The sequence below is a fragment of the Pseudophryne corroboree genome, unplaced genomic scaffold (genome assembly GCF_028390025.1).
Source record: "Pseudophryne corroboree isolate aPseCor3 unplaced genomic scaffold, aPseCor3.hap2 scaffold_709, whole genome shotgun sequence".
NCBI classification, from domain to species: Eukaryota; Metazoa; Chordata; class Amphibia; order Anura; family Myobatrachidae; genus Pseudophryne; species Pseudophryne corroboree.
Window position 1 is genome coordinate 119,078 of NW_026970292.1, and position 15,726 is coordinate 134,803.

Consider the following 15,726-nt stretch of genomic DNA (forward strand, 5'->3'; position numbering starts at 1 on the left):
AAACTCTCCAGATTATTGACTTTTTAAAGTTTTTCTAGGAAACGTTCTTGATGAATGCTTATTAGCCTTTGTCAGTATGTACTTTTTCTCTGTGGTGCAATTGGTTAGTGTGTAAGGCTATTAACCAAAAGGTTGGTGGTTCAATCCCACCCAGCAACGTAATTGACCTTGTGATCAGATTTTGGTGATATTTAAGTAGACAAGTCAAAATTTCAAACCCCCTCTTATTGTGTAGGGTACCTGGCCTTCTCTGATGTAATCAGAGTTAGATTTGATTCAGTGATTTTATAAAAAACAGCTAGGAAGCACAATTTAGCAGTGGGTTGCAGAGAAAAAAAATATGCTGGCAAAAAAAAATCCAATTGAGTGATTAAACAGCTCTTCATTTTCTGGCTTTATTTTTATGCTAACAAATTTGTTCTCTGAAAAGTGTCCACAAAGCCAAGTCTCTGATTAACACCTGTGTAGGGATGGTTTTTCACCTATTACTAAATTAAACTTGCTTCATTGGAAAGGCAGCAAGATGCATCCTCATTTCAATGTCTACTGAAATAATACAAGTTGACACCAGGAAACATTAACGCCACTGCATCCTTGCTGCTTTCTCATGTGGAAGTCTGTTTAATGCGAAAACAAGGTGATATCTAATTAGCACACAGGTAAGGAATTAAGAAAATCTTTATTTAAGGGTGAAGATGTTTCTCACAAAATCGTTGCCCCAATGCATCATTGAAATTCAAGCTGGAAAGATGATTTTAATATATCACTTGTACATTTTGTATTGCTCTTCTGGTGACAATGTAGTTTGTTTTTGTCAATTACCATTTTAATAATAGGGTAAAGAAAATTAAGTGGATTTTTGAAAGAAAACAATACTGTCAATATACTATTAAAACAAATTAAAATGGTAAAAGTTATTGTACTTTAAGTAAAAATAAAAGAGCCAAAATATCAATCCCAGTTTTGGATTACTTTAATAAAAAAAAAAAAGCATACAGCAGAGGATAGTTTCAATCTGCCTACCTCTGGGTTATGAGCCCAGCATGCTTCCATTGCTGTACTCTGCTGCACATGTAAGTGCAAGAGATCCTGAAGCACTCACTCATCATGGGAAAGTACCAATGTGTTTCTTCGTTGGTTGATGGTAGAAACATCTTACAAAAACTCTCCAGATTATTGACTTTTTAAAGTTTTTCTAGGAAACGTTTTAGATGAATGCTTATTAGCCTTTGTCATATGCTCTTTCGCAAAGTGTCTCTGTGGCGCAATCAGTTAGTGTGTACGGCTATTAACTAAAAGGTTGGTGGTTCAATCCCACCCAGGGATGTAATTGATCTTGTTATCAGATTTTGGTGATCTTTAAGTAGACAAGTCAAAATTTCAAACCCCCTCTTATGGTGTAGGGTACCTGGCCTTCTCTGATGTAATCAGAGTTAGATTTGATTCATTGATTTTATAAAAACAGCTAGGAAGCACAATTTAGCAGTGGTTTGCAGAGAAAAAAAATATGCTGGCAGAAAAATCCAATTGAGTGATTAAACAGCTCTTCATTTTCTGGCTTTATTTTTATGCTAACAAATTTGTTCTCTGAAAAGTGTCCACAAAGCAAAGTCTCTGATTAACACCTTTGTAAGGATGGTTTTTCACCTATTACTAAATTAAACTTGCTTCATTGGAAAGGCAGCAAGATGCATCCTCATTTCAATGTCTACTGAAATAATACAAGTTGACACCAGGAAACATTAACGCCACTGCATCCTTGCTGCTTTCTCATGTGGAAGTCTGTTTAATGCGAAAACAAGGTGATATCTAATTATCACACAGGTAAGGAATTAAGAAAATCTTTATTTAAGGGTGAAGATGTTTCTCACAAAATCGTTGCCCCAATGCATCATTGAAATTCAAGCTGGAAAGATGATTTTAATATATCACTTGTACATTTTGTATTGCTCTTCTGGTGACAATGTAGTTTGTTTTTGTCAATTACCATTTTAATAATAGGGTAAAGAAAATTAAGTGGATTTTTGAAAGAAAACAATACTGTCAATATACTATTAAAACAAATTAAAATGGTAAAAGTTATTGTACTTTAAGTAAAAATAAAAGAGCCAAAATATCAATCCCAGTTTTGGATTACTTTAATTAACAAAAAAAAAGCATATAGCAAAGGATAGTTTCAATCTGCCTACCTCTGGGTTATGGGCCCAGCATGCTTCCATTGCTGTACTCTGCTGCACATGTAAGTGCAAGAGATCCTGAAGCACTCACTCATCATGGGAAAGTACCAATGTGTTTCTTCGTTGGTTGATGGAAGAAACATCTTACAAAAACTCTCCAGATTATTGACTTTTTAAAGTTTTTCTAGGAAACGTTCTAGATGAATGCTTATTAGCCTTTGTCAGTATTTACTTCTGCAAAGTGTCTCTGTGGCGCAATCAGTTAGTGTGTACAGCTACTAACCAAAAGGTTGGTGGTTCAATCACACCCAGGGACGTAATTGACCTTGTGATCAGATTTTGGTGATCTTTAAGTAGACAAGTCAAAATTTCAAACCCCCTGTTATGGTGTAGGGTACCTGGCCTTCTCTGATGTAATCAGAGTTAGATTTGATTCAGTGATTTTATTAAAACAGCTAGGAAGCACAATTTAGCAGTGGGTTGCAGAGAAAAAGAAATATGCTGGCAAAAAAATCCAATTGAGTGATTAAACAGCTCTTCATTTTCTGGCTTTATTTTTATGCTAACAAATTTGTTCTCTGAAAAGTGTCCACAAAGCCAAGTCTCTGATTAACACCTTTGTAGGGATGGTTTTTCACCTATTACTAAATTAAACTTGCTTCATTGGAAAGGCAGCAAGATGCATCCTCATTTCAATGTCTACTGAAATAATACAGGTTGACACCAGGAAACATTAACGCCACTGCATCCTTGCTGCTTTCTCATGTGGAAGTCTGTTTAATGTGAAAACAAGGTGATATCTAATTAGCACACAGGTAAGGAATTAAGAAAATCTTTATTTAAGGGTGAAGATGTTTCTCACAAAATCGTTGCCCCAATGCATCATTGAAATTCAAGCTGGAAAGATGATTTTAATATATCACTTGTACATTTTGTATTGCTCTTCTGGTGACAATGTAGTTTGTTTTTGTCAATTACCATTTTAATAATAGGGTAAAGAAAATGAAGTGGATTTTTGAAAGAAAACAATACTGTCAATATACTATTAAAACAAATTAAAATGGTAAAAGTTATTGTACTTTAAGTAAAAATAAAAGAGCAAAAATATCAATCCCAGTTTTGGATTACTTTAATTAACAAAAAAAATGCATATAGCAAAGGATAGTTTCAATCTGCCTATCTCTGGGTTATGGGCCCAGCATGCTTCCATTGCAGTACTCTGCTGCACATGTAAGTGCAAGAGATCCTGAAGCACTCACTCATCATGGGAAAGTACCAATGTGTTTCTTCATTGGTTGATGGAAGAAACATCTTACAAAAACTCTCCAGATTATTGACTTTTTAAAGTTTTTCTAGGAAACGTTCTTGATGAATGCTTATTAGCCTTTGTCAGTATGTACTTTTTGCAAAGTGTCTCTGTGGTGCAATTGGTTAGTGTGTAAGGCTATTAACCAAAAGGTTGGTGGTTCAATCCCACCCAGGAACGTAATTGACCTTGTGATCAGATTTTGGTGATATTTAAGTAGACAAGTCAAAATTTCAAACCCCCTCTTATTGTGTAGGGTACCTGGCCTTCTCTGATGTAATCAGAGTTAGATTTGATTCAGTGATTTTATAAAAAAACAGCTAGGAAGCACAATTTAGCAGTGGGTTGCAGAGAAAAAAAATATGCTGGCAAAAAAAAATCCAATTGAGTGATTAAACAGCTCTTCATTTTCTGGCTTTATTTTTATGCTAACAAATTTGTTCTCTGAAAAGTGTCCACAAAGCCAAGTCTCTGATTAACACCTTTGTAGGGATGGTTTTTCACCTATTACTAAATTAAACTTGCTTCATTGGAAAGGCAGCAAGATGCATCCTCATTTCAATGTCTACTGAAATAATACAAGTTGACACCAGGAAACATTAACGCCACTGCATCCTTGCTGCTTTCTCATGTGGAAGTCTGTTTAATGCGAAAACAAGGTGATAACTAATTAGCACACAGGTAAGGAATTAAGAAAATCTTTATTTAAGGGTGAAGATGTTTCTCACAAAATCGTTGCCCCAATGCATCATTGAAATTCAAGCTGGAAAGATGATTTTAATATATCACTTGTACATTTTGTATTGCTCTTCTGGTGACAATGTAGTTTGTTTTTGTCAATTACCATTTTAATAATAGGGTAAAGAAAATTAAGTGGATTTTTGAAAGAAAACAATACTGTCAATATACTATTAAAACAAATTAAAATGGTAAAAGTTATTGTACTTTAAGTAAAAATAAAAGAGCCAAAATATCAATCCCAGTTTTGGATTACTTTAATTAAAAAAAAAAAGCATACAGCAGAGGATAGTTTCAATCTGCCTACCTCTGGGTTATGAGCCCAGCATGCTTCCATTGCTGTACTCTGCTGCACATGTAAGTGCAAGAGATCCTGAAGCACTCACTCATCATGGGAAAGTACCAATGTGTTTCTTCGTTGGTTGATGGAAGAAACATCTTACAAAAACTCTCCAGATTATTGACTTTTTAAAGTTTTTCTAGGAAACGTTTTAGATGAATGCTTATTAGCCTTTGTCAGTATGCCTTTTCGCAAAGTGTCTCTGTGGCGCAATCAGTTAGTGTGTACGGCTATTAACTAAAAGGTTGGTGGTTCAATCCCACCCAGGGATGTAATTGATCTTGTTATCAGATTTTGGTGATCTTTAAGTAGACAAGTCAAAATTTCAAACCCCTTCTTATGGTGTAGGGTACCTAGCCTTCTCTGATGTAATCAGAGTTAGATTTGATTCATTGATTTTATAAAAACAGCTAGGAAGCACAATTTAGCAGTGGTTTGCAGAGAAAAAAAATATGCTGGCAGAAAAATCCAATTGAGTGATTAAACAGCTCTTCATTTTCTGGCTTTATTTTTATGCTAACAAATTTGTTCTCTGAAAAGTGTCCACAAAGCCAAGTCTCTGATTAACTCCTTTGTAAGGATGGTTTTTCACCTATTACTAAATTAAACTTGCTTCATTGGAAAGGCAGCAAGATGCATCCTCATTTCAATGTCTACTGAAATAATACAAGTTGACACCAGGAAACATTAACGCCACTGCATCCTTGCTGCTTTCTCATGTGGAAGTCTGTTTAATGCGAAAACAAGGTGATATCTAATTATCACACAGGTAAGGAATTAAGAAAATCTTTATTTAAGGGTGAAGATGTTTCTCACAAAATCGTTGCCCCAATGCATCATTGAAATTCAAGCTGGAAAGATGATTTTAATATATCACTTGTACATTTTGTATTGCTCTTCTGGTGACAATGTAGTTTGTTTTTGTCAATTACCATTTTAATAATAGGGTAAAGAAAATTAAGTGGATTTTTGAAAGAAAACAATACTGTCAATATACTATTAAAACAAATTAAAATGGTAAAAGTTATTGTACTTTAAGTAAAAATAAAAGAGCCAAAATATCAATCCCAGTTTTGGATTACTTTAATTAACAAAAAAAAAAGCATATAGCAAAGGATAGTTTCAATCTGCCTACCTCTGGGTTATGGGCCCAGCATGCTTCCATTGCTGTACTCTGCTGCACATGTAAGTGCAAGAGATCCTGAAGCACTCACTCATCATGGGAAAGTACCAATGTGTTTCTTCGTTGGTTGATGGAAGAAACATCTTACAAAAACTCTCCAGATTATTGACTTTTTAAAGTTTTTCTAGGAAACGTTTTAGATGAATGCTTATTAGCCCTTGTCAGTATATACTTTTGCAATGTGTCTCTGTGGCGCAATTAGTTAGTGTGTACGGCTATTAACCAAAAGGTTGGTGGTTCAATCCCACCCAGGTACGTAATTGACCTTGTTATCAGATTTTGGTGATCTTTAAGTAGACAAGTCAAAATTTCAAACCCCCTGTTATGGTGTAGGGTACCTGGCCTTCTCTGATGTAATCAGAGTTAGATTTGATTCAGTGATTTTATAAAAATAGCTAGGAAGCACAATTTAGCAGTGGGTTGCAGAGAAAAAGAAATATGCTGGCAGAAAAATCCAATTGAGTGATTAAACAGCTCTTCATTTTCTGGCTTTATTTTTATGCTAACAAATTTGTTCTCTGAAAAGTGTCCACAAAGCAAAGTCTCTGATTAACACCTTTGTAGGGATGGTTTTTCACCTATTACTAAATTAAACTTGCTTCATTGGAAAGGCAGCAAGATGCATCCTCATTTCAATGTCTACTGAAATAATACAGGTTTACACCAGGAAACATTAACGCCACTGCATCCTTGCTGCTTTCTCATGTGGAAGTCTGTTTAATGTGAAAACAAGGTGATATCTAATTAGCACACAGGTAAGGAATTAAGAAAATATTTATTTAAGGGTGAAGATGTTTCTCACAAAATCGTTGCCCCAATGCATCATTGAAATTCAAGCTGGAAAGATGATTTTAATATATCACTTGTACATTTTGTATTGCTCTTCTGGTGACAATGTAGTTTGTTTTTGTCAATTACCATTTTAATAATAGGGTAAAGAAAATGAAGTGGATTTTTGAACGAAAACAATACTGTCAATATACTATTAAAACAAATTAAAATGGTAAAAGTTATTGTACTTTAAGTAAAAATAAAAGAGCAAAAATATCAATCCCAGTTTTGGATTACTTTAATTAACAAAAAAAAATGCATATAGCAGAGGATAGTTTCAATCTGCCTACCTCTGGGTTATGGGCCCAGCATGCTTCCATTGCTGTACTCTGCTGCACATGTAAGTGCAAGAGATCCTGAAGCACTCACTCATCATGGGAAAGTACCAATGTGTTTCTTCGTTGGTTGATGGTAGAAACATCTTACAAAAACTCTCCAGATTATTGACTTTTTAAAGTTTTTCTAGGAAACGTTTTAGATGAATGCTTATTAGCCTTTGTCATATGCTCTTTCGCAAAGTGTCTCTGTGGCGCAATCAGTTAGTGTGTACGGCTATTAACTAAAAGGTTGGTGGTTCAATCCCACCCAGGGATGTAATTGATCTTGTTATCAGATTTTGGTGATCTTTAAGTAGACAAGTCAAAATTTCAAACCCCCTCTTATGGTGTAGGGTACCTGGCCTTCTCTGATGTAATCAGAGTTAGATTTGATTCATTGATTTTATAAAAACAGCTAGGAAGCACAATTTAGCAGTGGTTTGCAGAGAAAAAAAATATGCTGGCAGAAAAATCCAATTGAGTGATTAAACAGCTCTTCATTTTCTGGCTTTATTTTTATGCTAACAAATTTGTTCTCTGAAAAGTGTCCACAAAGCAAAGTCTCTGATTAACACCTTTGTAAGGATGGTTTTTCACCTATTACTAAATTAAACTTGCTTCATTGGAAAGGCAGCAAGATGCATCCTCATTTCAATGTCTACTGAAATAATACAAGTTGACACCAGGAAACATTAACGCCACTGCATCCTTGCTGCTTTCTCATGTGGAAGTCTGTTTAATGCGAAAACAAGGTGATATCTAATTATCACACAGGTAAGGAATTAAGAAAATCTTTATTTAAGGGTGAAGATGTTTCTCACAAAATCGTTGCCCCAATGCATCATTGAAATTCAAGCTGGAAAGATGATTTTAATATATCACTTGTACATTTTGTATTGCTCTTCTGGTGACAATGTAGTTTGTTTTTGTCAATTACCATTTTAATAATAGGGTAAAGAAAATTAAGTGGATTTTTGAAAGAAAACAATACTGTCAATATACTATTAAAACAAATTAAAATGGTAAAAGTTATTGTACTTTAAGTAAAAATAAAAGAGCCAAAATATCAATCCCAGTTTTGGATTACTTTAATTAACAAAAAAAAAGCATATAGCAAAGGATAGTTTCAATCTGCCTACCTCTGGGTTATGGGCCCAGCATGCTTCCATTGCTGTACTCTGCTGCACATGTAAGTGCAAGAGATCCTGAAGCACTCACTCATCATGGGAAAGTACCAATGTGTTTCTTCGTTGGTTGATGGAAGAAACATCTTACAAAAACTCTCCAGATTATTGACTTTTTAAAGTTTTTCTAGGAAACGTTCTAGATGAATGCTTATTAGCCTTTGTCAGTATTTACTTCTGCAAAGTGTCTCTGTGGCGCAATCAGTTAGTGTGTACAGCTACTAACCAAAAGGTTGGTGGTTCAATCACACCCAGGGACGTAATTGACCTTGTGATCAGATTTTGGTGATCTTTAAGTAGACAAGTCAAAATTTCAAACCCCCTGTTATGGTGTAGGGTACCTGGCCTTCTCTGATGTAATCAGAGTTAGATTTGATTCAGTGATTTTATTAAAACAGCTAGGAAGCACAATTTAGCAGTGGGTTGCAGAGAAAAAGAAATATGCTGGCAAAAAAATCCAATTGAGTGATTAAACAGCTCTTCATTTTCTGGCTTTATTTTTATGCTAACAAATTTGTTCTCTGAAAAGTGTCCACAAAGCCAAGTCTCTGATTAACACCTTTGTAGGGATGGTTTTTCACCTATTACTAAATTAAACTTGCTTCATTGGAAAGGCAGCAAGATGCATCCTCATTTCAATGTCTACTGAAATAATACAGGTTGACACCAGGAAACATTAACGCCACTGCATCCTTGCTGCTTTCTCATGTGGAAGTCTGTTTAATGTGAAAACAAGGTGATATCTAATTAGCACACAGGTAAGGAATTAAGAAAATCTTTATTTAAGGGTGAAGATGTTTCTCACAAAATCGTTGCCCCAATGCATCATTGAAATTCAAGCTGGAAAGATGATTTTAATATATCACTTGTACATTTTGTATTGCTCTTCTGGTGACAATGTAGTTTGTTTTTGTCAATTACCATTTTAATAATAGGGTAAAGAAAATGAAGTGGATTTTTGAAAGAAAACAATACTGTCAATATACTATTAAAACAAATTAAAATGGTAAAAGTTATTGTACTTTAAGTAAAAATAAAAGAGCAAAAATATCAATCCCAGTTTTGGATTACTTTAATTAACAAAAAAAATGCATATAGCAAAGGATAGTTTCAATCTGCCTATCTCTGGGTTATGGGCCCAGCATGCTTCCATTGCAGTACTCTGCTGCACATGTAAGTGCAAGAGATCCTGAAGCACTCACTCATCATGGGAAAGTACCAATGTGTTTCTTCATTGGTTGATGGAAGAAACATCTTACAAAAACTCTCCAGATTATTGACTTTTTAAAGTTTTTCTAGGAAACGTTCTTGATGAATGCTTATTAGCCTTTGTCAGTATGTACTTTTTGCAAAGTGTCTCTGTGGTGCAATTGGTTAGTGTGTAAGGCTATTAACCAAAAGGTTGGTGGTTCAATCCCACCCAGGAACGTAATTGACCTTGTGATCAGATTTTGGTGATATTTAAGTAGACAAGTCAAAATTTCAAACCCCCTCTTATTGTGTAGGGTACCTGGCCTTCTCTGATGTAATCAGAGTTAGATTTGATTCAGTGATTTTATAAAAAAACAGCTAGGAAGCACAATTTAGCAGTGGGTTGCAGAGAAAAAAAATATGCTGGCAAAAAAAAATCCAATTGAGTGATTAAACAGCTCTTCATTTTCTGGCTTTATTTTTATGCTAACAAATTTGTTCTCTGAAAAGTGTCCACAAAGCCAAGTCTCTGATTAACACCTTTGTAGGGATGGTTTTTCACCTATTACTAAATTAAACTTGCTTCATTGGAAAGGCAGCAAGATGCATCCTCATTTCAATGTCTACTGAAATAATACAAGTTGACACCAGGAAACATTAACGCCACTGCATCCTTGCTGCTTTCTCATGTGGAAGTCTGTTTAATGCGAAAACAAGGTGATAACTAATTAGCACACAGGTAAGGAATTAAGAAAATCTTTATTTAAGGGTGAAGATGTTTCTCACAAAATCGTTGCCCCAATGCATCATTGAAATTCAAGCTGGAAAGATGATTTTAATATATCACTTGTACATTTTGTATTGCTCTTCTGGTGACAATGTAGTTTGTTTTTGTCAATTACCATTTTAATAATAGGGTAAAGAAAATTAAGTGGATTTTTGAAAGAAAACAATACTGTCAATATACTATTAAAACAAATTAAAATGGTAAAAGTTATTGTACTTTAAGTAAAAATAAAAGAGCCAAAATATCAATCCCAGTTTTGGATTACTTTAATTAAAAAAAAAAAGCATACAGCAGAGGATAGTTTCAATCTGCCTACCTCTGGGTTATGAGCCCAGCATGCTTCCATTGCTGTACTCTGCTGCACATGTAAGTGCAAGAGATCCTGAAGCACTCACTCATCATGGGAAAGTACCAATGTGTTTCTTCGTTGGTTGATGGAAGAAACATCTTACAAAAACTCTCCAGATTATTGACTTTTTAAAGTTTTTCTAGGAAACGTTTTAGATGAATGCTTATTAGCCCTTGTCAGTATATACTTTTGCAATGTGTCTCTGTGGCGCAATTAGTTAGTGTGTACGGCTATTAACCAAAAGGTTGGTGGTTCAATCCCACCCAGGTACGTAATTGACCTTGTTATCAGATTTTGGTGATCTTTAAGTAGACAAGTCAAAATTTCAAACCCCCTGTTATGGTGTAGGGTACCTGGCCTTCTCTGATGTAATCAGAGTTAGATTTGATTCAGTGATTTTATAAAAATAGCTAGGAAGCACAATTTAGCAGTGGGTTGCAGAGAAAAAGAAATATGCTGGCAGAAAAATCCAATTGAGTGATTAAACAGCTCTTCATTTTCTGGCTTTATTTTTATGCTAACAAATTTGTTCTCTGAAAAGTGTCCACAAAGCAAAGTCTCTGATTAACACCTTTGTAGGGATGGTTTTTCACCTATTACTAAATTAAACTTGCTTCATTGGAAAGGCAGCAAGATGCATCCTCATTTCAATGTCTACTGAAATAATACAGGTTTACACCAGGAAACATTAACGCCACTGCATCCTTGCTGCTTTCTCATGTGGAAGTCTGTTTAATGTGAAAACAAGGTGATATCTAATTAGCACACAGGTAAGGAATTAAGAAAATATTTATTTAAGGGTGAAGATGTTTCTCACAAAATCGTTGCCCCAATGCATCATTGAAATTCAAGCTGGAAAGATGATTTTAATATATCACTTGTACATTTTGTATTGCTCTTCTGGTGACAATGTAGTTTGTTTTTGTCAATTACCATTTTAATAATAGGGTAAAGAAAATGAAGTGGATTTTTGAACGAAAACAATACTGTCAATATACTATTAAAACAAATTAAAATGGTAAAAGTTATTGTACTTTAAGTAAAAATAAAAGAGCAAAAATATCAATCCCAGTTTTGGATTACTTTAATTAACAAAAAAAAATGCATATAGCAGAGGATAGTTTCAATCTGCCTACCTCTGGGTTATGGGCCCAGCATGCTTCCATTGCTGTACTCTGCTGCACATGTAAGTGCAAGAGATCCTGAAGCACTCACTCATCATGGGAAAGTACCAATGTGTTTCTTCGTTGGTTGATAGAAGAAACATCTTACAAAAACTCTCCAGATTATTGACTTTTTTAAGTTTTTCTAGGAAACGTTTTAGATGAATGCTTATTAGCATTTGTCAGTATGTACTTTTGAAAAGTGTCTCTGTGGCGCAATCAGTTAGTGTGTACGGCTATTAACCAAAAGGTTGGTGGTTCAATCCCACCCAGGGACGTAATTGACCTTGTTATCAGATTTTGGTGATCTTTAAGTAGACAAGTCAAATTTCATACCCCCTGTTATTGTGTAGGGTACCTGGCCTTCTCTGAAGTAATCAGAGTTAGATTTGATTCAATGATTTTATAAAAACATCTAGGAAGCACAATTTAGCAGTGGGTTGCAGAGAAAAAGAAATATGCTGGCAAAAAAATCAAATTGCGTGATTAAACAGCTCTTCATTTTCTGGCTTTATTTTTATGCTAACAAATTTGTTCTCTGAAAAGTGTCCACAAAGCCAAGTCTCTGATTAACACCTTTGTAGGGATGGTTTTTCACCTATTACTAAATTAAACTTGCTTCATTGGAAAGGCAGCAAGATGCATCCTCATTTCAATGTCTACTGAAATAATACAGGTTGAAACCAGGAAACATTAACGCCACTGCATCCTTGCTGCTTTCTCATGTGGAAGTCTGTTTAATGTGAAAACAAGGTGATATCTAATTAGCACACAGGTAAGGAATTACGAAAATCTTTATTTAAGGGTGAAGATGTTTCTCACAAAATTGTTGCCCCAATGCATCATTGAAATTCAAGCTGGAAAGATGATTTTAATATATCACTTGTACATTTTGTATTGCTCTTCTGGTGACAATGTAGTTTTTTTTGTCAATTACCATTTTAATAATAGGGTAAAGAAAATTAAGTGGATTTTTGAAAGAAAACTATACTGTCAATATACTATTAAAACAAATTAAAATGGTAAAAGTTATTGTACTTTAAGTAAAAATAAAAGAGCCAAAATATCAATCCCAGTTTTGGATTACTTTAATTAAAAAAAAAAAGCATACAGCAGAGGATAGTTTCAATCTGCCTACCTCTGGGTTATGAGCCCAGCATGCTTCCATTGCTGTACTCTGCTGCACATGTAAGTGCAAGAGATCCTGAAGCACTCACTCATCATGGGAAAGTACCAATGTGTTTATTCGTTGGTTGATGGAAGAAACATCTTACAAAAACTCTCCAGATTATTTATTTTTTAATGTTTTTCTAGGAAACGTTCTAGATGTATGCTTATTAGCCTTTGTCAGTATGTACTTTTTGCAAAGTGTCTCTGTGGCGCGATCGGTTAGTGTGTTCGACTATTAACCAAAAGGTTGGTGGTTCAATCCCACCCAGGGACGTAATTGACCTTGTGATCAGATTTTGGTGATATTTAAGTAGACAAGTCAAAATTTCAAACCCCCTCTTATTGTGTAGGCTACCTGGCCTTCTCTGATGTAATCAGAGTTAGATTTGATTCAGTGATTTTATAAAAACAGCTAGGAAGCACAATTTAGCAGTGGGTTGCAGAGAAAAAGAAATATGCTGGCAGAAAAATCCAATTGAGTGATTAAACAGCTCTTCATTTTCTGGCTTTATTTTTATGCTAACAAATTTGTTCTCTGAAAAGTGTCCACAAAGCAAAGTCTCTGATTAACACCTTTGTAGGGATGGTTTTTCACCTATTACTAAATTAAACTTGCTTCATTGGAAAGGCAGCAAGATGCATCCTCATTTCAATGTCTACTGAAATAATACAGGTTGACACCAGGAAACGTTAACGCCACTGCATCCTTGCTGCTTTCTCATGTGGAAGTCTGTTTAATGCGAAAACAAGGTGATATCTAATTAGCACACAGGTAAGGAATTAAGAAAATCTTTATTTAAGGGTGAAGATGTTTCTCACAAAATCGTTGCCCCAATGCATCATTGAAATTCAAGCTGGAAAGATGATTTTAATATATCACTTGTACATTTTGTATTGCTCTTCTGGTGACAATGTAGTTTGTTTTTGTCAATTACCATTTTAATAATAGGGTAAAGAAAATTAAGTGGATTTTTGAAAGAAAACAATACTGTCAATATACTATTAAAACAAATTAAAATGGTAAAAGTTATTGTACTTTAAGTAAAAATAAAAGAGCCAAAATATCAATCCCAGTTTTGGATTACTTTAATTAACAAAAAAAAAAGCATATAGCAAAGGATAGTTTCAATCTGCCTACCTCTGGGTTATGGGCCCAGCATGCTTCCATTGCTGTACTCTGCTGCACATGTAAGTGCAAGAGATCCTGAAGCACTCACTCATCATGGGAAAGTACCAATGTGTTTCTTCGTTGGTTGATAGAAGAAACATCTTACAAAAACTCTCCAGATTATTGACTTTTTTTAAGTTTTTCTAGGAAACGTTTTAGATGAATGCTTATTAGCATTTGTCAGTATGTACTTTTGCAAAGTGTCTCTGTGGCGCAATCAGTTAGTGTATACGGCTATTAACCAAAAGGTTGGTGGTTCAATCCCACCCAGGGAAGTAATTGACCTTGTTATCAGATTTTGGTGATCTTTAAGTAGACAAGTCAAATTTCATACCCCCTGTTATTGTGTAGGGTACCTGGCCTTATCTGATGTAATCAGAGTTAGATTTGATTCAATGATTTTATAAAAACATCTAGGAAGCACAATTTAGCAGTGGGTTGCAGAGAAAAAGAAATATGCTGGCAAAAAAATCAAATTGCGTGATTAAACAGCTCTTCATTTTCTGGCTTTATTTTTATGCTAACAAATTTGTTCTCTGAAAAGTGTCCACAAAGCCAAGTCTCTGATTAACACCTTTGTAGGGATGGTTTTTCACCTATTACTAAATTAAACTTGCTTCATTGGAAAGGCAGCAAGATGCATCCTCATTTCAATGTCTACTGAAATAATACAGGTTGAAACCAGGAAACATTAACGCCACTGCATCCTTGCTGCTTTCTCATGTGGAAGTCTGTTTAATGTGAAAACAAGGTGATATCTAATTAGCACACAGGTAAGGAATTACGAAAATCTTTATTTAAGGGTGAAGATGTTTCTCACAAAATTGTTGCCCCAATGCATCATTGAAATTCAAGCTGGAAAGATGATTTTAATATATCACTTGTACATTTTGTATTGCTCTTCTGGTGACAATGTAGTTTTTTTTGTCAATTACCATTTTAATAATAGGGTAAAGAAAATTAAGTGGACTTTTGAAAGAAAACTATACTGTCAATATACTATTAAAACAAATTAAAATGGTAAAAGTTATTGTACTTTAAGTAAAAATAAAAGAGCAAAAATATCAATCCCAGTTTTGATTACTTAAATTAATAAAAAAAAAAAGCATATAGCAAAGGATAGTTTCAATCTGCCTACCTCTGGGTTATGGGTCCAGCATGCTTCCATTGCAGTACTCTGCTGCACATGTAAGTGCAAGAGATCCTGAAGCACTCACTCATCATGGGAAAGTACCAATGTGTTTATTCGTTGGTTGATGGAAGAAACATCTTACAAAAACTCTCCAGATTATTTATTTTTTAATGTTTTTCTAGGAAACGTTCTAGATGTATGCTTATTAGCCTTTGTCAGTATGTACTTATTGCAAAGTGTCTCTGTGGCGCGATCGGTTAGTGTGTTCGACTATTAACCAAAAGGTTGGTGGTTCAATCCCACCCAGGGACGTAATTGACCTTGTGATCAGATTTTGGTGATATTTAAGTAGACAAGTCAAAATTTCAAACCCCCTCTTATTGTGTAGGGTACCTGGCCTTCTCTGATGTAATCAGAGTTAGATTTGATTCAGTGATTTTATAAAAACAGCTAGGAAGCACAATTTAGCAGTGGGTTGCAGAGAAAAAGAAATATGCTGGCAGAAAAATCCAATTGAGTGATTAAACAGCTCTTCATTTTCTGGCTTTATTTTTATGCTAACAAATTTGTTCTCTGAAAAGTGTCCACAAAGCAAAGTCTCTGATTAACACCTTTGTAGGGATGGTTTTTCACCTATTACTAAATTAAACTTGCTTCATTGGAAAGGCAGCAAGATGCATCCTCATTTCA